We start from the raw sequence: 22,999 nt of genomic DNA, 5'->3' as shown, positions 1-22,999 counted from the left end.
AATCCACTTCAATCAGTGTAGATGAAGGGGAGGAGACAGGTTAAAGAAGGATTTTTAAGCCTTTAGACAATTGAGACATGGATCGTGTATGCGTGCAATTCAGAGGGTGAATGAGCAAGACAAAAGATTTAAGTGCCTTTGAACGGGTATTGTAGTACATGCCAGGTGTCAAGAACAGCAACACTGCTGAGTTTTTCCACGCTCAACTGTTTCCTGTATGTATGAAGAATTGTCCACCCAAAGGACAACTAGCCAACTTGACACAACTGTGGGAAGCATTGGAGTCAACATGGGCCAGCGTCCCTGTGGAAAGCATTTGACACCTTGTAGAGTCCATGGCCTGACGAATTGAGGTTGTTCTGAGGGGAAAAGGGGGGTGCAACTGAATATTAGGAAGGTGTTTTTAATGTTTTGTACGCTCAGTGTATCTTAAAGTGTGAACTGGGTTAACAAGACCCTGTGCAGATTACAGTATCTTAGTTTTGTTATATATTGTATATACATATCATATATAGACTTTTGCCAGGCATTGTAAAGTTCTGATAAACCTCTGCAGATATGCACAGATTTTGCATGACTGTCTGGAATGAGCCCAAGTACGTGTCTCAAAGTTAACTGTATATATATATATATATATATATATATATATATATATATTACTGTTCAAAAGTTTGGGGTCACTTAGAAATGTCCTTGTTTTTGAAAGAATAGCACATTTTTTGTCTATTAAAATGGCATCAAATTGATCAGAAATACAGTGTAGACATTGTTAATGTTGTAAATGACTATTGTAGCTGGAAACGGCTGATTTTATTAATGGAATATCTACATAGGTGTACAGAGGCCCATTATCAGCAACCATCATTCCTGTGTTCCAATGGCACGTTGTGTTAGCTAATCCAAGTTTATAATTTTAAAAGGCTAATTGATCATTAGAAAACCCTTTTGCAATTATGTTAGCACAGCTGAAAACTGTTCTTCTGATTAAGGAAGCAATAAAACTGGCCTTATTTAGACTAGTTGAGTATCTGGAGCATCAGCATTTGTGGGTTCTATTACAGGCTCAAAATGGCCAGAAACAAAGAACTTTCTTCTGAAACTCATCAGTCTATTCTTGTTCTGAGAAATTAAGGCTATTCCTTTCGAGAAATTGCCAAGAAACTGAAGATCTCGTACAAACCTGTGTACTATTCCCTTCACAGAACAGCGCAAACTGGCTCTAACCAGAATAGAAAGAGGAGTGAGAGGCCCCGGTGCACAACTGAGCAAGAGGACAAGTACATTAGAGTGTCTAGTTTGAGAAACAGATGCCTCACAAGTCCCCAACTGGCAGCTTCATTAAATAGTACCCACAAAACACCAGTCTCAACGTCAACAGTGAAGAGGCGACTCTGGGATGCTGGCCTTCTAGGCAGAGTTGCAAAGAAAAAGCCATATCTCAGACTGGCCAATAAAAAGAAAAGATTAAGTTGGGCAAAAGAACACAGACACTGGGCAGAGGAAGATTGGAATAAAGTGTTATGGACAGACGAATCTAAGTTTGAGGTGTTCGAATCACAAAGAAGAACATTCGTGAGACAGAAAAAATGAAAAGATGCTGGAGGAGTGCTTGACGCCATCTGTCAAGCATGGTGGAGGCAATGTGATGGTCTGGGGGTGCTTTGGTGGTGGTAAAGTGGGAGATTTGTACAGGGTAAAAGGGATCTTGAAGAAGGAAGGCTATCACTCCATTTTGCAACGCCATGTCATACCCTGTGGGCGGCGCTTAATTGGAGCCAATTTCCTCCTACAACAGGACAATGACTCAAAGCACAGCTCTAAACTATGCAAGAACTATTTAGGGAAGAAGCAGTCAGCTGGTATTCTGTCTATAAGGGAGTGGCCAGCACAGTCACCGGATCTCAACCCTATCGAGCTGTTGTGGGAGCAGCTTGACCGTATGGTACGTAAGAAGTGCCCATCAAGCCAATCCAATTTGAGGGACGTGCTTCAGGAAGCATGAGGTGTAATCTCTTCAGATTACATCAACAAATCGACAACTAGAATGCCAAAGGTCTGCAAGGCTGTATTTTCAGAAAATGTAGGATTCTTTGACGATAGCAAAGTTTGAAGGACACAATTATTATTTAAATTCAAAATAATTATTTATAACCTTGTCAAAGTCTTCACTATATTTATATTTGCAACTCATTTCATGTATGTTTTCATGGAAAACAAGGACATTTCTAAGTGACCAAACTTTTGAACAGTAGTGTATATATAAAAGGGTGGACACCCCTTCTGTCACGGTTGTCGTAGGAAAGAGCGGACCAAAGTGCAGCGTGATTATCTTTCCACATTTTCATTGAACTGTGAAACTATGCAATACATATAAATAAACTGAATAACAAAACAACAAACCGTGATGCAGAGGTGAAACATACACTAACTCAAAGACAATCTCCCACAACCCCAGGTGGAAAAAAAAACACCTACTTAAGTATGATCTCCAATTAGAGACAACGAGGATCAGCTGCCTCTAATTGGAGATCATCCCAAACAAAACCCAACATAGAAATACAAAACTAGAACATAACAACATAGAAAAACTAAACTAGAAAACCCCCCTTTCACGCCCTGACCTACTCTATCATAGAAAATAACAGCTTTCTATGACGTGACACCTTCAAATTAGTGGATTTGGCTATTTCAGCCACACCCATTGCTAACAGGTGTATAAAATTGAGCACACAGCCATGCAATCTCTATAGACAAACATTGTCAGTAGAATGGCCTTACTGAAGAGCTAATTTAATTTCAACGTGGGACCGTCATATGATGCCACCTTTCCAACAAATCATTTTGGCAAATTTCTGCCCTGCTGTAGCTGCCCTGGTCTACTGTAAGTGCTGATTGTTGGGAATGGCCCATAAGTAAGCATTTCACTGTTAGTCTACACCTGTTGTTTATGAAACATGTGAGGAATAGCATTGGATTTGATTTGATTATGGACATCAACAATAAGAACCATTTTGTTTACAGTGTAACAGCAGGCTGTTGTGCTGTGTAAATCCTCACACGTACCATACTTAAGGAGGTGCTCCCCCTAGTGGTTGAATGTAATTGTGAACCTCTCATTTGTACAGTGCATTCGGAAAGCATTCAGACCCCTTGACTTTTTCCACATTGTTACGTTACAGCTTTAGTTTAAAATTGATTAAATAGATTCAATCACACAATACCCCATAATGACAAAGCAAAAAACGTTTTTTAGATTTTTGGCTAATTTATTACAAATGTATATAAGTATTCAGACCCTTTGCTATGAGACTCGAAATCCAGCTCAGGTGCATCCTGTTTACATTGATCATCCTTGAGATGTTTCTACAACTTGATTGGTCCACCTGGGGTAAATTCAATTGATTGGACATGATTTGGAAAGGCACACACCTGTCTATGTTTAAGTCCCATAGTTGACAGTGCATGTCAGAGCATAAACCAAGCCATAAGGTAGAAGGAATTGTCCATAGAGCTCCGAGACAGGATTGTGTCGAGGCACAGATCTGGGGAAGAGTACTCAAAAATGTCTGCAGCATTGAAGGTCCACAAGAACAGTGAAAACATAATTCTTAAATGAACACATAATTCTTAAATGGAAGAAGTTTGGAACCACCAAGACTCGTCCTAGAGCTAGCTGCCCGGCCAAACTGAGAAATGGGCCTTGGTCATGGAGGTGACCAAGAACCCAATGGCAGAACCCGATGACAGAACTCGAGAGTTCCTCTGTGGAGATGGGAGAACCTTCCAGATGGACAACAATCTCTTATTTTATTTATTTTTTACACCCCTTTTTCTCCCCCAATTGGAATTTACAGTCTTGTCCCATCGCTGCAACTCCCGTACGGACTCGGGAAAGGCAAAGGTCGAGAGTCATGCATCCTCCGAAATACGACCCTGCCAATCCGCACTGCTTCTTGACACACTGCTCAGGGCTCCTGAGTGGCGCAGCGGTCTAAGGCACTGCATCTCTGTGCTAGAGGTGTCACTACAGACCCTGGTTTGATTCCAGGCTGTATCACAACTGGCTGTGATTGGGAGTCCCATAGTGTGGCGCCAATTAGTCGGGCCAAATAAAAACCAGGAAGCCAGCCACACCAATGTGTTTGGGGGAAACACCGTACAACTGGCGACCGAAGTCAGCATGTATTCACCTGGACTGCCACAAGGAGTTGGGAAAGGACATCCCGGCCAGTCAAACCCTCCCCTAACCCGGACGACGCTGGGCCAATTGTGCGCCGCCTCATGGGTCTCCCGGTAGCAGCCAGCTGCAACACAGCCTGGGATCAAACCGTGGTTTATAATGAAGACTTAAGATTGCAATGCAGTTCCTTTATTTCACTGCGCCACTCCTCCAGCCTTAGGACAACCATCTCTGCAGCACTCCACCTGTCACGCCCTGACCTTAGAGAGACGTTTATTTTCCTCTAGTTTGGTTAGGTCAGGGTGTGATGTGGGGTGGGCAATCTAGTTTGTCTATTTCTTTGTGTTGAGCCGAGTATGGTTCCTAATCAGAGGCAGCAGTCTATCGTTGTCTCTGATTAGGAATCATACTTAGGCAGCCCTTTTTTCCACCTTTAGTTGTGGGATCTTGTTTTTGTGTAGCTGCCTTTGAGCAGCCCCAGAACGTCACATTTTCATTTTTCTCCTGTTTGTTGTTTTGGTGAGTTTCATTTTCATAAAAAAAGATGTGGAATTCCATGCACGCTGCGCCTTGGTTTATTTATGATCGGGAGTTCGAAGATAGCGATCGTGACAGAAGATCCCACCACAAGAAAGCCAAGCAGCGTGCGCTTACTGGGAAGACGAGCTGGACCGGTGAGAACCAACATCGACGGAAGCATGAGAGGCAGCCCCCCCAAAAATTTGGGGGGGCACACGGGGAGTTTGGCAGAGTCAGGGTGGAGACCTGAGCCAACTCCCCGTGCTTACCGTGGGGAGCGAGTGACGAGGCATGCACCGTGTTATGCGGTGATGAGCACTGTGTTGCCAGTGCGCATTCACAGGCCGGTGCGATCTGTGCCCGCGCCCTGAAGTTGTCGAGCTAGGTTGAGCATCCAGCAAAGACAGGTTGTGCCACCCATACGCTCCAGACCTCCAGTGCGCCTCCACGGCCCAGTATATCCTGCGCCAGTTCTACGCACTGTGTCGCCAGTGCGCCTGTACAGCCCAGTTCGTCCTGTGCCAGAGTTCCGCCCTTGCCGGGCTAAAGTAAACATCCAGCCAGGACGGGTTGTGCCAGCCCTAAGCTCCAGACCTCCAGTGCTCCTCCACGGCCCAGTATACCCTGTGTCAGCTCTGCGCACCCGGTCTCCAGTGCGTCTCCCCAGTCCGGTGAGACCTGCTCCAGCTCCACGTAAGAAGCCTCCAGTGATGATCTATGGTCCGAAGCCTCCAGTGATGATCCATGGCACGAAGCCTCCAGTGATAATCCATGGTGCGGAGCCTCCAGTGATAATCCATGGCACGAAGCCTCCAGTGATGATCCATGGCCCGGAGCCTGAAGGGATGATCCATGGAATGAAGCCTCCAGTGATAATCCATGGCACGAAGCCTCCAGTGATAATCCATGGCACAAAGCCTCCAGCGACGTCCCCCTGTCCGGAGCCTCCAGTGACGGTTCCCTGTCCGGAGCCTCCAGCGACAGTTCCCAGTCTGGAGCCTCCAGCGAAGGTCCCCAGTCCGGAGCCTCCAGCGGCGGCCCACAGTCCGGAGTCTTCAGCGGACTGCGGGCCGCCGCTGGAGTTCAGAGCCTCCGGCGATGATCCACGGTCTGGTTCCTCCGGCGACACAGAAGCGGGGGGATCAGCAGGCGGAGTGGGGGCTACACCCCGAACTAGAGCCGCCGCCAAGAATAGATGCCCACCCGGACCCTCCCCTATAGGTTCAGGTTTGCGGCCGGGAGTCCGCACCTTTGGGGGGGAGGTAGTGTCACACCCTGACCTTAGACAGACGTTTATTTTCCTCTAGTTTGGTTAGGTCAGGGTGTGCTGTGGGGTGGGCAATCTAGTTTGTCTATTTCTTTGTGTTCCTAATCAGAGGCAGCAGTCTATCGTTGTCTCTGATTAGGAATCATACTTAGGCAGCCCTTTTTCCCTCCTTTAGTTGTGGGATCTTGTTTTTGTGTAGCTGCCTTTGAGCAGCTCCAGAACGTCACGTTTTCGTTTTTCTCCTGTTTGTTGTTTTGGTGAGTTTCATTTTCATTAAAAAAGATGTGGAATTCCATGCACGCTGCGCCTTGGTTTATTTATGATCGGGAGTTCGAAGATAGCGATCGTGATACCACCAATCAGGCCTTTATGGTAGAGTGGCCAGAGGGTAGCCACTCCTCAGTAAAAGGCACATGACAGCCCGCTTGGAGTTTGCTAAAAGGCACCTAAAGACTCTCAGACCATGAGAAACAAGATTCTCTGGTCTGATGAAACCAAGATTTTACTCTTTGGCCTTAATGCCAAGCGTCACGTCTGGAGGAAACCTGGCACTATACCGACAGTGAAGCATGGTGGTGGCAGCATCATGCTGTGGGGATGTTTTTCAGTCACAGGGACTAGGAGACTAGTCAGGATGGAGGGAAAGATGAATGGAGCAAAGTACAAAGACATCCTTGATGAAAACCTGCTCCAGAGCACTCAGGACCTCAGACAGGTGCGAAGGTTCACCTTCCAACAGGATAACGACCCTAAGCACACAGCCAAGACAACGCAGTCGTGGCTACAGGACAAGTCTCTGAATGTCCTTGAGTGGCCCAGCCAGAGCCTGGACTTCAACCCAATCAAACATCTCTGAAGAGACCTGAAAATAGCTGTGCAGCGACTCTCCCCATCCAACCTGACAGAGCTTGAGAGGATCTTTTTTTTAAATGTTTTATTTCACCTTTATTTATCAAGTTCTCATTTACAACAAGTATATATACAGTGTGTGCAAGATAAGATAAGGGAGATAAGGCAATAAAATAGGCCATAGTGGCGAGTTAATTACCATATAGCAATTATACACTGGAGTGGTAGATGATCTGCAGAGAAGAATGGGAGAAACTCCCCAAATACAGTTGTGCCAAGCTTGTAGCGTCATACGCAAGAAGACTCAAGTCTGTAATCGCAGCCAAAGGTGCTTCAACAAAGTACTGAGTAAAGGGTCTCAATACTTATGTAAATGTATATTTTTTATTTGAAATAAATGTGATACAATTTCAAAAAATCTGTTTTTTCTTTGTTGTTATGGGGTATTGCGTGTAGATTGATGAGGGGTGTCACGACTTCCGCTGAAGTCGGTTCCTCTCCTTGTTCGGGCGGCGTTCGGCGGTGGACGTCACCGGTCTTCTAGCCATCGCCGCTCCACCTTTCATTTTCCCTTTGTTTTGTCTTGTTTTCCCCCACACCTGGTTCACATTCCCTCAACAGACTGAATGTATATTACCCTCTGTTTCCCCCATGTCTGTGTGTGGAATTGTTCTTTGTGTAGGGTGTTACGCTACAGACTGGTTTGCGCTAGGTTTGTTTCAAACCTAGGTTTGTTTGTTTTGTTTAATCCGGTTCATGTTACAGTGGTTGTGCTTTGTGCTGCCTTGCCTGTGCCTTTGGACCAGGGTGTATATTAAAGTTCTCCTGTTATCACCCATCCCAAATTATTTTATCCATTTTAGAATACGATTGTAACGTAACAAAATGTGGAAGAAGTCAAGGGGTCTGAATACTTTCCGAATGCACTGCATGTCAACAAACCCACTCTAACTTGAAAGCACATTCCTATTTATACCAGTAGATGGCGCAAAAGCCTTGAAAATACTGGCTCTACTACGTTGCATCCAGTAAACTTATCGCTGGTCTCGATGAGAAAAGTAATGCTCCATAGACTTTAAATGCATTTTTCAAGGTAGGTAAACTGTTGTCCCAAAGTAAACTGAGTTTGCCTACACCACTGATTGCATCCACAGATTCCAGTTGATATTCTCCCTAACGGCCAAACGCCTGCTCTGAGTCTCCCACTATCTCTGTGCACACTGCATAATTAGTTTACATCATCACAGTTCATTTGCTACTTCTGTAAACGACAATTATCTTTTGATTTCAACATTTGAATTGGATGGTGATTCATTGATTATCTGAGCAGAACTGGAAAATGTCAAGGACCAACTTTTAGTTACAGACAACACACCTGTATTCTCAAGACCAAGGTAATCAACAATTAAACACTGATCCACAATAAAATAAACACCTGGATCATTGCCTCTCAAACATGGTTTGATTGGTTTTGACTTAATCAAGGCATATCCATAGCCCAATAAAATTCTGAATTCATTGGAATACAGGTAGCTATTATATCTCTTTGGTCTTGGCCATGATGGAGAGTTTGGAATCTGATTGATTGATTGCTTCTGTGGACAGGTGTCTTTTATACAGGTAACAAACTGAGATTAGGAGCACTCCCTTTGAGAGTGTGCTCCTAATCTCAGCTCGTTACCTGTATAAAAGACACCTGGGAGCCAGAAATCTTTCTGATTGAGAGGGGGTCAAATACTTATTTGCCTCATTAAAATGCAAATCAATTTATAACATTTTTGACATGCGTTTTTCTGGATTTTTTGTTGTTGTTATTCTGTCTCTCACTGTTCATATAAACCTACCATTCAAATTATAGACTGATCCTTTCTTTGTCAGTGGGCAAACGTACAACATCAGCAGGGGATCAAATACTTTTTTCCCTCACTGTATCTCTAATCTCAAATTATATGTATCTAATGAGCTATGTTAGAATGCGTGGTCTGACGGCTAATTAATGTCATAACAAGATGAGATCCATATGTGAAATGTCACATGATTCTCTCTCTCTCTCCACTCCAGTTGAATTCTTTCTCCCTATGACTCATTCTCTGAGACTCATCTTCTTCACTGTTTACCATTCCAGCAGCAAACACACACACACACACACACACACACACACACACACACACACACACACACCAGTTGAATTCCTTCTCCCTATGACTCATTATCTGAGACTCCTCTTCTTCCCTATTTACCGTTCCAGCAGCAAACCAATAGGGCCAATTATAAGACTGATACGCACACACACACACACACACACACACACACACACACACACACACACACACACACACACACACACACACACACACAGATATAATGAATACACACGGATCCCCCATTGAGACCTGCAGGGAGGGTAATCCCACTGATGACCTCATGACTCATACACACAGACGCAGCGTTGACATCAACAGACTTGTGTGTGTGACGAGGAAAAGCAATTCCCTACAAGCTCGATATTAGAAAACGTATCAAAGTAAATATCCAGCAGTCAGCCTTATTATCCTGCCAGGGATGGGTGAGGTGGATGAGATATGAGATATTGATATTGGTTGAGGTTGTTATTGACTATGAAATAAGTGGAGCGGTAGAGGGAGTAGGGAGGGAGAGACAGCGGAGATGGGTGATGGAAGAGAGATAAGAGGTAGTGCGAGAAAGTGAAAGACTATTTGTACATTATTATAACACTGTACGTAGCCATAATATGACATTTGATATGTGTCTATTCCTTTGAAATTTTTGATTGTTTATTTCACTTTTATTTATTATCTATGAAACAGAGTGAAGATCAGTTGTGTGTGCATTTTATCATTCTCCCTCGCTCTCTTTCTCTTTCGCTCTCTCAATTCAATTCAATTCATTTCAAAGGCTTTATTGGCATGGGTTGTATTTACAATGGTGTTTGTTCTTCACTGGTTGCCCTTTTCTTGTGGCAACAGGTCACAAATCTTGCTGCTGTGATGGCACACTGCGGTATTTCACCCAGTAGATATGGGAGTTTATTGAAATTGTGGATTCTTTGTGGATCTGTGTAAAATGAGGGAAATGTGTCTCTAATATTGTCATACATTTGGCAGGTGTCACGACATCGATGGAAGGTGGCGCCCCTCCTCGCCCGGGCGGCGCTCGGCGGTCGTCGTCGCCGGCCTACTAGCTGCCACCGATCCTCTGTTTCACTTTCTGTTGGTTAGGTCTAGGTTAGGCACGCACCTGTGTTGTTTTAGTTGTTAGTGGGGTGGGGTATTTAGTCTAGCTAGGTAGGTTTGTGTTTTGTGCGTGATTGTTCTATGTCAGGACTTATGTCGTTTGAGGAACGAGTGTTTCCCTCTGCCTGTGTTTTTTTTGCCGCAGAGGTTATTGTGGGCTGCGTCCCTGCTTAGTGTTTGAGCTGGGGTTTTTGGAGCATTTGTTTTTATGCGCCCTGTCCTACTGTGTTCGTACGTTGTGGATGCTCATTAAAAGTGTATTCACGGATTTTCTGTCTCCTGCGCTTGACTCTGCCTCTCCTGCTTCCTTGAGCCAACCTTGACAGCAGGAGGTTAGGAAGTGCAGCTCAGTTTTCACCTCATTTTATGTCTTCTCTTAAGAGCCAGGTCTGCCTACGGCGGCCTTTCTCAATAGCAAGGCTATGCTCACTGAATCTGTACATATTTAAAACTCTCCTTAAGTTTGGGTCAGTCACAGTGGTCAGGTATTCTGCCACTGTGTGCTCTCTGTTTAGGGCCTGTTTTTTTGTTAATTCTTTCCAATGTGTCAAGTAATTATCTTTTTGTTTTCTCATGATTTGGTTGGGTCTAATTGCTCTCTCTCGCTGTCTCTGTCTTTGTCTCTCTCTCTCTCTGTCTCATCTACCATCCTTCCTGTATTTAGCCAAGTCATGTGATGTGGGTGAGTGCATGGCAGGGGTGTGTCCTCACAGTCATATCAGAAAGAGGGAACATGGTGGGTGGGAACTGGAAAGCCTTACTAGTCACAACAACAGCTGGATATGACTCTGATGACTGTCATTCATACTCAGAGGTTGAGTCAAACCCACACAGTTTATTGAATAGCAGGCTTTATTTGCCAAAGGGGCTGGTTTGTAAAAAGGCCTCTCTCTCTCTCTCTCTCTCTCTCTCTCTCTCTCTCTCTCTCTCTCTCTCTCTCTCTCTCTCTCTCTCTCTCTCTCTCTCTCTCTCTCTCTCTCTCTCTCTCTCTCTCTCTCTCTCTCTCTCTCTCTCTCTCTCTCTCTCTCTCTCTCTATATATATATATATATATATATATATATATATATATATATATATATATATGAGAGGGGTACGGCCCGGAGGAGATGTGCTGGGTACCGGTGGAGGACATATTGGACCCAGCGCTAATCCAGGAGTTCCACAGCCTCCGTCCGGATCGCCCTGCACCTCGCCCTCCGGGGCGTCCTCGAGGCCGGCGTCGGCGCGCTGCGGGAGCCGCAGAGAGAGAGCAATGATTCACCATTAGTGGTAGAGCGCATGACAGGATATACTGATATAGAGTCAACCCATCGCTGTAAACAACAAGTTTAGCCCTGACCTGGGTTCTGAGGCATCACTACAAGGGAGGGGAGGACAACAGCCTGAAAATCAACCCTTATTTTGTCACCGGAACATAAATAGCCTGGTATTTTTAAAGAGTAAATGTTATAGAGCACTTGACATTAAAAGATCATTTCCCATTTTCATGAATACATTAACATTACCTTTAATACCCACATTGCCTAAAAGCACAATGGGATTCAATCCCGGCCAAGACTGTAGTTCATACTGTATCATACAGCATATACAGTACACTATTTTGGGAAGCACCTCTACCCCTGTTGTTTGAACCAATTGTCTTGTGGGTCACAAACACACACTACACACACACACACACACACACACACACACACACACACACACACACACACACACACACACACACACACACACACACACACACACACACACACACACACACACACACACACACACACACACTCTTATCTACCAACTGAATAGGTGAAGTGTGACTATACTGTACGCCACATTCATGTCCTCCTACTGTGGAGTTGAATTGTTCTGCTGGTAAGAGCCTTTTCACTCTACCACAGTTATTCTAGAGGTTTTGAGAGAATACCCTCGACTGTACCTTTTTTAAAAATCTAACCCTAATAATGTGAACTTGCGAATTTGCTACGTCTCTACTGCTTAATAAAATAAAATGAATCGTTCCACTGGTCTTAGCTTAGCCTTATTGGTACAGGTGTCTGTAGCTATAAACATGCCTACCAATTAAAATATCTGTACAGCTGGCTACAGTGAGATTAGAATAATGACGGACAGACTAGGATGACTAATCTTCTGCTGTACTTTGAATCCTTGAGGATCTGCCCTTACACTGTGGTAGTGTGATTATTATTAAACTGTGGTAGTGTGATTATTATTACACTGTGGTAGTGTGGTTATCATTACAGTGTGGTAGTATGATTATTATTACACTGTGGTAGTATGATTATTACAGTGTGGTAGTATGATTCTTATTACACTGTGGTAGTGTGATTATTATTACAAAGGTGAAAGTATGATTATTATTACACTGTGGTAGTGTGATTATTACACTGTGGTAGTATGATTATTATTACACTGTGGTAGTGTGATTATTATTAGACTGTTATAGTGTGATTATTATTACACTGTGGTAGTATGATTATTATTACACTGTGGTAGTGTGATTATTATTAGACTGTCATAGTGTGATTATTATTACACTGTGGTAGTATGATTATTATTACACTGTGGTAGTATGATTATTACACTGTGGTAGTGTGATTATTATTACACTGTGGTAGTGTGATTATTTTTACAGTGTGGTAGTATGATTATTATTACACTGTGGTAGTATGATTATTACACTGTGGTAGTGTGATTATTATTACACTGTGGTAGTGTGATTATTATTACACTGTGGTAGTGTGATTATTATTGCCCCCTGCAGTGAGGAAGGGATTTAAAGGCAGTAATTTGTCAGTCGCTCCATTCTAAACATTCCTTGTAAATCCCTGAACCATATAATATAATAAACAAGAACATCTCCAAACATCGGAAGCGGCTCTGATTGAATGTTGTTCCGATGTTTTCATCTTGTGACAGACATTTACAGTATCGTCATCCACATCATCTTTCAGGCCCAATAATGACAAATGAGTTGGGTGAGAAATCAAGCATGTGTCACATCTCTGCTTCTGGTGTCACACACACACACACACACACACACACACACACACACACACACACACACACACACACACACACACACACACACACACACACACACACACACACACACACACACACACACTTCAGCTTTTTATCTCTGCACTTTGATGTCTGTGACACCGTTTACGTGACCAACCGGAAATGCAGGGTGACTCACTCTGTGGTGTGAGTTGTGTGTGTGTGTTTCTGTGTGTGTTTCTGTGTCTGTCTGTGTCTGTGGCACCACTGCCACAGCCTCATAGACGCCACATCGCTAATACCCAGGAATTATTTGTAATGTCTGAGAAAAGCAAGTACCCAAAACATACTGTCTCTCTGCACTTTCTCTGTGAAGAAGAAATTTGGGCCAACAGATTGTGTCCCCAATGGAACCCTATTCTCCTAATAGTGTCTGGAAGTGACTCTGCAGCCCTAATAGTGTCTGGAAGAGACTCTGCAGCCCTAATAGTGTCTGGAAAAGACACTGCAGTACTAATAGTGTCTGGAAGTGACTCTGCAGCCCTAATAGTGTCTGGAAGAGACTCTGCAGCCCTAATAGTGTCTGGAAAAGACACTGCAGTACTAATAGTGTCTGGAGGAGACTCTGCAGCCCTAATAGTGTCTGGAAGTGACTCTGCAGCCCTAATAGTGTCTGGAAAAGACACTGCAGTACTAATAGTGTCTGGAGGAGACTCTGCAGCCCTAATAGTGTCTGGAAGTGACTCTGCAGCCCTAATAGTGTCTGGAAGAGACCCTGCAGCCCTAATAGTGTCTGGAAGAGACTCTGCAGCCCTAATAGTGTCTGGAAGAGACTCTGCAGCCCTAATAGTGTCTGGAGGAGACTCTGCAGCTCTAATAGTGTCTGGAAGAGACTCTGCAGCCCTAATAGTGTCTGGAAGTGACTCTGCAGCCCTAATAGTGTCTGGAGGAGACTCTGCAGCCCTAATAGTGTCTAGAGGAGACTCTGCAGCCCTAATAGTGTCTGGAGGAGACTCTGCAGCCCTAATAGTGTCTGGAAGAGACTCTGCAGCCCTAATAGTGTCTGGAGGAGACTCTGCAGCCCTAATAGTGTCTGGAAGAGACTCTGCAGCCCTAATTGTGTCTGGAGGAGACTCTGCAGCCCTAATAGTGTCTGGAGGAGACTCTGCAGCCCTAATAGTGTCTGGAGGAGACTGCAGCCCTAATCGTGTCTGGAAGAGACTCTGCAGCCCTAATTGTGTCTGGAGGAGACTCTGCAGGCCTAATAGTGTCTGGAAGAGACTCTGCAGCCCTAATAGTGTCTGGAGGAGACTCTGCAGGCCTAATAGTGTCTAGAGGAGACTCTGCAGCCCTAATAGTGTCTGGAGGAGACTCTGCAGCCCTAATAGTGTCTGGAGGAGACTCTGCAGCCCTAATAGTGTCTGGAGGAGACTCTGCAGCCCTAATAGTGTCTGGAAGTGCGTTCAACAGCCGCGGAGTCGCGCAACTGAAAGCCCTGTCACCCATAGTTTTTAGTCTGCTGCGGGGCTGCTTAAGGGAGATGGACCTGGAGGAAAGAAGGCTGCTTAAGGGAGATGGACCTGGAGGAAAGAAGGCTGCTTAAGGGAGATGGACCTGGAGGAAAGAAGGCTGCTGAAGGGAGAAGGACCTGGAGGAGAGAAGGCTGCTGAAGGGAGACGGACCTGGGGTAGAGAACGCTGTTGAAGGGAGAAGGACCTGGAGGAGAGAAGGCTGCTGAAGGGAGAAGGACCTGGAGGAGAGAAGGCTGCTGAAGGGAGACGGACCTGGAGGAGAGAAGGCTGCTGGAGCTGGCTAAAGCTAAAACGGGCGAGTGTAGAGAGTATAGAGATATTGTTATCCATGTCGGCACCAACGATGTTAGGATGAAACAGTCAGAGGTCACCAAGCGCAACATAGCTTCAGCGTGTAAATCAGCTAGAAAGATGTGTCGGCATCGATTAATTGTCTCTGGCCCCCTCCCAGTTAGGGGGAGTGATGAGCTCTACAGCAGAGTCTCACAACTCAATCGCTGGTTGAAAACTGTTTTCTGCCCCTCCCAAAAGATAGAATTTGTAGATAATTGGCCCTCTTTCTGGGACTCACCCACAAACAGGACCAAGCCTGGCCTGTTGAGGAGTGACGGACTCCATCCTAGCTGGAGTCCGTCACTCCTTCGTAGATAAGATGAGGGGTGCTCTCATCTTATCTACGAACATAGACAGGGCTCTAACTCCTCTAGCTCCACAATGAAATAGGGTGCAGGCCAGGCAGCAGGCTGTTAGCCAGCCTGCCAGCTTAGTGGAGCCTGCCACTAGCACAGTCAGTGTAGTCAGCTCAGCTATCCCCATTGAGACCGTGTCTGTGCCTCGATCTAGGTTGGGTAAAATTAAAGATGGAGGTGTTCGCTTTAGCAATCTCACTAGTATAAAGACCTCCTCCATCCCTGCCATTATTGAAAGAGATTGTGATACCTCACATCTCAAAATAGGACTACTTAATGTTAGATCCCTCACTTCAAAGGCAGTTATAGTCAATGAACTAATCACTGATCATAATCTTGATGTGATTGGCCTGACTGAAACATGGCTTAAGCCTGATGAATTTACTGTGTTAAATGAGGCCTCACCCCCTGGTTACACTAGTGACCATATCCCCCGCGCATCCCGCAAAGGCGGAGGTGTTGCTAACATTTACGATAGCAAATTTCAATTTACCCCCAAAAAAACAACAACGACGTTTTCATCTTTTGAGCTTCTAGTCATGAAATCTATGCAGCCTACTCAATCACTTTTTTATAGCTACTGTTTACAGGCCTCCTGGGCCATATGCAGCGTTCCTCACTGAGTTCCCTGAATTCCTATCGGACCTTGTAGTCATCGCAGATAATATTCTAATTTTTGGTGACTTTAATATTCACATGGAAAAGTCCACAGACCCACTCCAAAAGGCTTTCGGAGCCATCATCGACTCAGTGGGTTTTGTCCAACATGTCTCTGGACCTACTCACTGCCACAGTCATACTCTGGACCTAGTTTTGTCCCATGGAATAAATGTTGTGGATCTAAATGTTTTTCCTCATAATACTGGACTATCGGACCACCATTTTATTACGTTCGCAATCGCAAAAAATAATCTGCTCAGACCCCAACCAAGAAGCATTAAAAGTCATGCTATAAATTCTCAGACAACCCAAAGATTCCTTGATGCCCTTCCAGACTCCCTCTGCCTACCCAAGGACGTCAGAGGACAAAAATCAAACCACCTAACCGAGGAACTTAATTTAACCTTGCGCAATACCCTAGATGCAGTTGCACCCCTAAAAACTAAAAACATTTGTCATAAGAAACTAGCTCCCTGGTATACAGAAAATACACAAGCTCTGAAGCAAGCTCCCAGAAAATTGGAACGGAAATGGCGCCACACCAAACTGGAAGTCTTCCGACTAGCTTGGAAAGACAGTACCGTGCAGTATCGAAGAGCCCTCACTGCTGCTCGATCATCCTATTTTTCCAACTTAATTGAGGAAAATAAGAACAATCCGAAATGTCTTTTTGATACTGTCGCAAAGTTAACTAAAAAGCAGCATTCCCCAAGAGAGGATGGCTCTCACTTCAGCAGTGATGAATTCATGAACTTCTTTGAGGAAAAGATCATGATCATTAGAAAGCAAATTACGGACTCCTCTTTAAATCTGCATATTCCTCCAAAGCTCCGTTGTCCTGAGTCTGCACAACCCTGCCAGGACCTAGGATCAAGGGAGACACTAAAGTGTTTTAGTACTATATCTCTTGACACAATGATGAAAATAATCATGGCCTCTAAACCTTCAAGCTGCATACTGGACCCTATTCCAACTAAACTACTGAAAGAGCTGCTTTCTGTGCTTGGCCCTCCTATGTTGAACATAATAAACGGCTCTCTATCCACCGGATGTGTACCAAACTCACTAAAAGTGGCAGTAATAAAGCCTCTCTTGAAAAAGACAAATCTTGACCCAGAAATTATAAAAAACTATCGGCCTATATCGAATCTTCCATTCCTCTCAGAAAATGTAGAAAAAGCTGTTGCGCAGCAACTCACTGCCTTCCTGAAGACAAACAATGTATACGAAACGCTTCAGTCTGGTTTTAGACCCCATCATAGCACTGAGACTGCACATGTGAAGGTGGTAAATGACCTTTTAATGACGTCAGACCGAGGTTCTGCGTCTGTCCTCGTGCTCCTAGATCTTAGTGCTGCTTTTGATACCATCGATCACCACATACTTTTGGAGAGATTGGAAACCCAAATTGGTCTACATGGACAAGTTCTGGCCTGGTTTAGGTCTTCTCTGTCGGAAAGATATCAGTTTGTCTCTGTGAATGGTTTGTCCTCTGACAAATCAACTGTACATTTCGGTGTTCCTCAAGGTTCCGTTTTAGGACCACTATTGTTTTCACTATATATTTTACCTCTTGGGGATGTCATTCGAAAACATAATGTTAAATTTCACTGCTATGCGGATGACACACAGCTGTACATTTCAATGAAACTGTACATTTCAATGAAACTGTAACGGTTGTCGTCTGGAAAGGAGGACCAAGGCGCAGCGGGTTGTATACTAATCTTCTTTTAATAGGCGAAAGAAGGAAAACCAAACAAACACGTATACAAAAATAACAACAATGATGAACGACGAAAATACAGTCTTGTCAGGCATAGACACGCAAAACAAGAGACAATCTCCCACAAACACATACCCATATATAGGACTCTCAGTCAGAGGCAACTAGAAAACACCTGCCTCCAATTGAGAGTCCAACCCCAATAAACTAGACAAAGAAATACAAAAGACTAGAGACCACATAGAAATACAAACCTAGAACATAACCCGGAAATAATAAATCAAACACCCTACTACATAAAACACCACCCCGAACCACATAAACAAAATACCCTCTGCCACGTCCTGACCAAACTACAATAACAAATAACCCTCATACTGGTCAGGATGTGACAGAAACATGGTGAAGCCCCAAAATTGCCCTCGCTAGAAGCCTGTGTCTCAGACATAAGGAAGTGGATGGCTGCAAACTTTCTACTCTTAAACTCGGACAAAACAGAGATGCTTGTTCTAGGTTCCAAGAAACAAAGAGATCTTCTGTTGAATCTGACAGTTAATCTGGATGGTTGTACAGTCGTCTCAAATAAAACTGTGAAGGACCTCGGCGTTACTCTGGACTCTGATCTCTCTTTTGAAGAACATATCAAGACTGTTTCAAGGACAGCTTTTTTTCCATCTACGTAACATTGCAAAAAACAGAAACTTTCTGTCCAAAAATTACGCAGAAAAATTAATCCATGCCTTTGTTACTTCTAGGTTGGACTACTGCAATGCTCTACTTTCCGGCTACCCGGATAAAGCACTAAATAAACTTCAGTTAGTGCTAAATACGGCTGCTAGAATCCTGACTAGAACCAAAAAAAATGATCATATTACTCCAGTGCTAGCCTCCCTACACTGGCTTCCTGTTAAGGCAAGGGCTGATTTCAAGGTTTTACTGCTAACCTACAAAGCATTACATGGGCTTGCTCCTACCTATCTTTCCGATTTGGTCCTGCCGTACATACCTACACATACGCTACGGTCACAAGACGCGGGCCTCCTAATTGTTCCTAGAATTTCTAAGCAAACAGCTGGAGGCAGGGCTTTCTCCTATAGAGCTCCATTTTTATGGAATAGTCTGCCTACCCATGTGAGAGAAGCAGACTCAGTCTCAACCTTTAAGTCTTTACTGAAGACATATCTCTTCAGTAGGTCCTATGATTAAGTGTAGTCTGGCCCAGGGGTGTGAAGGTGAACGGAAAGGCTGGAGCAACGAACCGCCCTTGCTGTCTCTGCCTGGCCGGTTTCCCCTCTTTCCACTGGGATTCTCTGCCTCTACCCCCATTACGGGGGCTGAGTCACTGGCTTACTGGTGTTCTTCCATGCCGTCCCTGGGAGGGGTGCGTCACTTGAGTGGGTTGAGTCACTGACGTGGTCTTTCTGTCTGGGTTGGCGCCCCCCCTTGGGCTGTGCCGTGGCGGAGATCTTTGTGGGCTATACTCGGCCTTGTCCCGGGATGGTATGTTGGTGGTTGGAGATATCCCTCCAGTGGTGTGGAGGCTGTGCTTTGGCAAAGTGGGTGGGGTTATATCCTACCTGTTTGGCCCTGTCCAGGGGTTTCATCGGATGGGGCCACAGTGTCTCCTGACCCCTCCTGTCTCAGCCTCCAGTATTTATGCTGCAGTTGTTTATGTGTCGGGGGCTAGGGTCAGTCTGTCACATCTGGAGTATTTCTCTTGTCTTTTCCGGTGTCCTGTGTGAATTTAAATATGCTCTCTCTAATTCTCTCTTTCTCTTTCTTTCTTTCTCTCTTTCGGAGGACCTGAGCCCTAGGACCATGCCTCAGGACTACCAGGCTTGATGACTCCTTGCTGTCCCCAGTTCACCTGGCCGTGCTGCTGCTCTAGTTCCAACTGTTCTACCTGCAGCTATGGAACCCTGACCTGTTCACCGGACGTGCTACCTGTCCCAGACCTGCTGGAACCCTGACCTGTTCACCGGACGTGCTACCTGTCCCAGACCTGCTGTTTTCAACTCTCTAGAGACAGCAGGAGCGGTAGAGATACTCTCAAAGATCGGCTATGAAAAAGCCAACTGACACTTACTCTTGTGTTACTGACTTGTTGCACCCTCGACAACTACTATGATTATTATTATTTGACAATGCTGGTCATTTATGAACATTTGAACATCTAGGCCATGTGCTGTTATAATCTCCACCCGGCACAGCCAGAAGAGGACTGGCCACCCCTCATAGCCTGGTTCCTCTCTAGGTTTCTTCCTAGGTTTTGGCCTTTCTAGGGAGTTTTTCCTAGCCACCGTGCTTCTACACCTGCATTGCTTGCTGTTTGGGGTTTTAGGCTAGGTTTCTGTACAGCACTTTGAGATATCAGCTGATGTAAGAAGGGCTATATAAATACATTTGATTTGATTTTGATTTGATTTGGAGGGGACAGACCTGGAGGAGAGAAGGCTGCTGAAGGGAGATTGACCTGGAGGAGAGAAGGCTGCTGGAGGGAGTTGGACCTGGAGGAGAGAAGGCTGCTGGAGGGAGACGGACCTGGAGGAAAGAAGGCTGCTGAAGGGCGATTGACCTGGAGGAGAGAAGGCTGCTGGAGAGAGACGGACCTGGAGGAGAGAAGGCTGCTGAAGGAAGATGGACATGGAGGAGAGAAGGCTGCTGTAGGGAGACAGACCTGGAGGAGAGAAGGCTGCTGGAGGGAGATTGACCTGGAGGAGAGAAGGCTGCTGGAGGGAGATTGACCTGGAGGAGAGAAGGCTGCTGGAGGGAGATTGACCTGGAGGAGAGAAGGCTGCTGGAGGGAGTTGGACCTGGAGGAGAGAAGGCTGCTGGAGGGAGATTGACCTGGAGGAGAGAAGGCTGCTGGAGTGAGATTGACCTGGAGGAGAGAAGGCTGCTGGAGGGAGACAGACCTGGAGGAGAGAAGGCTGCTGGAGGGAGATTGACCTGGAGGAGAGAAGGCTGCTGTAGGGAGACAGACCTGGAGGAGAGAAGGCTGCTGGAGGGAGATTGACCTGGAGGAGAGAAGGCTGCTGGAGGGAGACAGACCTGGAGGATTCACTTCTGACTCACTGTTGCTGGATTATGTATTAATGTGATTCTGTTTGTGCGTGTGTGTGCATGCATGCTTACTGTTTACTGTAGCAGGGGAAGGTTTTAGGCTGAATAGGCTCCAGAGCAGTAAAAACAAGCTGTGCCAACTGGGCTGAGAGGAGTAGCTGTGTGTGTGTGTGTGTGTGTGTGTGTGTGTGTGTGTGTGTGTGTGTGTGTGTGTGTGTGTGTGTGTGTGTGTGTGTGTGTGTGTGTGTGCGGGGGCGCGTGTGCGCGTGTGCGCGTGTACATGTATGTGTCTAATGTGTGAGTCAAACATTAGACAGAACCCCATCTTGTTCGGGCAAAACACATTAAACACAATCATTTCCGTTGAGTCAAGTCACATATTGGATTTGATATGGAGTCACATTATAAAATATGGAACACATAGCATTAGCAATACCGTTATAATTTTGTTATAATAATGTAATCCTGTAATAATTCTGTTACAGTCCTGTCTGGTTTGCAACATTAAAAGCTGACGGTGTTATGATCATACAGGATCATACAGTATATACGGAGCTTTTAATAAACATGCTGGGGAGATGGGGAAGAGATTCCTCTTGGAGAGAGCCGAGCCTGTTGTGCGTCATCAGAGAGGGCTTTGGTAGAGCCATGCAGTTCATCGATTGACAGAGACCGTGGAATGAAACGCACACACACACACACACACACACACGTTTGTTTTACTATCCTTGTGGGGACCCAAAAATGTATTCCCATTTATTATCCAATTTTTTCCTAACCCTAAACCTAACCCTAACCCCAAACCCTAAACCTAACTGTAAAACTAAACCTAACCTCTAACCTTAATACTAACCCTAATTGCAACCCTAATCCCTAAACCTAACCCTAAACCTAAAATGTAATTTTTCCTTATGGGGACCTGGCAGAATCTCCCCACTTGTCAAAATGTTTCTTGCTTTACTATCCTTGTGAGGACTTCTGGTACCCACAAGGATAGTAAAACCAAACCACACACATACACGCACGCACGTACACCCACACACTCTTGTGCATGCAGGTGCAGGAGAGAAGCATGGTAGTGTATGAATCAGCCATCAGCATCACTATTGCACATTTTGTGTGCGTGGGCCCAACCCCTTCCACCTGTCCTGCCCAAAGCTAAAAACAATGGACACAATATACAACCGTACGGACAATATACTACCGTACGGACAATATACTACCAATATACTACCGTACGGACAATATACTACCGTACGGACAATATACTACCGTACGGACAATATACTACCGTACGGACAATATACTACCAATATACTACCATAGGCACAATATACTACCGTACAGACAATATACTACCGTACGGACAATATACTACCGTACGGACAATATACTACCGTACGGGCAATATACTACCGTACGGACAATATACTACCGTACGGACAATATACTACCGTACAGACAATATACTACCAACATACTACCATAGGCACAATATACTACCGTAGGGACAATATACTACCATACAAACAATATACTACCGTACGGACAATATACTACCGTACGGACAATATACTACCAATACACTACCATACGGACAATATACTACCAATATACTACCATACGGACAATATACTACCGTACGGACAATATACTACCATACAGACAATATACGGACAATATACTACCATACGGACAATATACTACCAATACACTACCATACGGACAATATACTACCAATATACTACCATACGGACAATATACTACCGTACGGACAATATACTACCATACAGACAATATACGGACAATATACTACCATACGGACAATATACTACCATACGGACAATATACTACCAATATACTACCATACGGACAATATACTACAATACATACAATATACTACCATAAGGACAATATACTACCGTACGGACAATATACTACAATACAGACAGTATACTACCATACGGACAATATACTACAGTACACTACTAATATACTACCATACGGACAATATACTACCATACGGACAATATACTACAATACAGACAATATACTACCAATATACTACCATACGGACAATATACTATTGTATGAACAATATACTACCAACATACTACCATACGGACAATATACTACCAATATACTACCATACAGACAATATACTACCAATATACTACCATATGGACAATATACTACCAATATACTACCATACAGACAATATACTACCATATGGACAATATACT

The sequence above is a fragment of the Salmo salar genome, chromosome ssa02 (genome assembly GCF_905237065.1).
Source record: "Salmo salar chromosome ssa02, Ssal_v3.1, whole genome shotgun sequence".
Taxonomy (NCBI): Eukaryota; Metazoa; Chordata; class Actinopteri; order Salmoniformes; family Salmonidae; genus Salmo; species Salmo salar.
Note: the sequence above shows the minus strand (reverse complement) of the source record.